This window comes from Mirounga leonina, unplaced genomic scaffold, assembly GCF_011800145.1.
Source record: "Mirounga leonina isolate KUSES-001 unplaced genomic scaffold, KU_Mleo_1.0 Mir_151, whole genome shotgun sequence".
In the NCBI taxonomy this organism is placed as follows: domain Eukaryota; kingdom Metazoa; phylum Chordata; class Mammalia; order Carnivora; family Phocidae; genus Mirounga; species Mirounga leonina.
In genome coordinates, this window is record NW_023270377.1 from 88,927,111 (window position 1) to 88,928,877 (window position 1,767).

The 1,767-nt window shown below is 34.4% G+C and overlaps 1 non-coding gene across 1 annotated transcript; it reads left to right on the top strand.

Moving 5' to 3' along the window:
- Positions 1 to 609: 609 nt before the first annotated feature.
- LOC118012797 lies at positions 610 to 746 on the top strand. Its single transcript, XR_004679841.1, has one exon. It is a non-coding gene; the product is annotated as a U4 spliceosomal RNA (small nuclear RNA).
- Positions 747 to 1,767: the final 1,021 nt, after the last annotated feature.

Here is a 1,767-nt window from a genome sequence, read left to right on the forward strand (position 1 = left end):
CTTTTGATTCCCTTAGATGGAAGAGTGATTTTGTCATTTGAGAGATATCATCATTTGAATTGTACTGACTTTCTTGTTAAACTGGAAGCTACTCAATTAAAAAAAAAATTTCTTCTCAATTTCTTTTCTGGTCTATGAACTATTAATAGCAGTCATCTGCTCTTAGTGATGCCTGACCAATGTTGTTAATATACTAGTAGATCAGTCTATCTCTCAATTTACTGATGCTCCAACTTGTCCAAGAAATTATTTAAGGTGGCTTACAGGAATGGATTTTTTAACAATATAAACTACTATAAATCAAGAATAGCAAATGAGTTTTATGCTACATGAAACTTTATTGTTTGGTAAAAGAGGCCCAGATAGGTCTAATGGCTAATAAACTGAGTGGTACATTCAGTTAGCAGTGTCTGCCATGAGTGTGGGAGGGGAAAATATGGATATGCCATCCTAGTTTTTTAATGCAGAAAATGAAGCCAAGCTTCAAATGAAAATATAAGTAAATGATTATGTGCTAAAGGTCTTCCCAAATATGACACCAAGGCAGAAACCATAAAGAAAGATGGTAAAATTGATAATTGAATGTTTTAATATTGGAACAGACCACCCAGCTTTGTGCAGTGGCAGTATCGTAGCCAATGAGGTTTATCCGAGGCGCAATTATTGCTAATTGAAACAGACCACCCAAAAAAGATAAAAATATTTGCCAATACTTTTTTTTAATGTGAGTATAGTTGACACACAATGGTACATTAGTTTCAGGTGTACACACCTAATGATTTGACAAGTTTATACATCATGCTATGTTCACCGCAAGCATAGTCATCATCTGTCCCATTATAGCTCTATTACAGTATCATTGATTAACAAAACTTATTAAACAGGCATTCATACCCTTTAAGTCTAAAGACCTCTTCTAGATCAATAACCAAATTATGGTCTTCACAATTAAATATGGACAGAGAATATTATCAGCTGCACCTAATAGAAAACCCAACTTATTATGGCTTAAGGAAATGGAGGTTTTATTTTTCTCATGTAATATAAATCTGGAGGTAAGTGATCTGGGCTATTATGGAAGCATCATGATGTAATCTTGCCAACAGGGACCAGGGAGGAAGGGATGGATGAAAGAAGGAGAAAAAAACTTAAGAGGGATGGCAGGAGGAAGGTTAGAAAGAAAAATGACAGTAAGTATGTGAAAACAGTTTTCTTTCTCATCATTAATCGAATTAATACAAACTAAGGTATTTTTTTTCACATAACAAATTGGAAATTTAAAAACAGATTTTGATATTCAAGTTAAAAGGTATACAGGAAAGAAAAGTACGCATAGTCTGCCTTTCCTGAAGGCAATTTGGCAATATCTTCAAAGCCTTTACGGTTTTGCTTATTCTTTGACCCTGCTAGTGGACTGCTTAGGAGCAAGTCATAGATAAGAGCAAAGACTGAGCAACAAGGATATTCACTGGAGCACCATTACTAATATGAAATACTAAAACAACGGAGATTTTCAGATAGGACACTGGTTAAGAAAAATGAGGCACATCTATGCAATAGGATTTTGTGTAATCATCTAAAATGATGGTATGAAAGAAGATCCTGTTGGGACAAGTTCATCAAAGGCAGGTGAACAGTAGCTTACAAAGGTTATTTTTAATTCTTTTCAACACATAAAATGGTGAGCTTTGGGATCCTCAACATTTTATTCCACAAGCATGGTTGCAATAGTTTGAACCTCAAAATCATTGATTCTAAAGCAGAGGA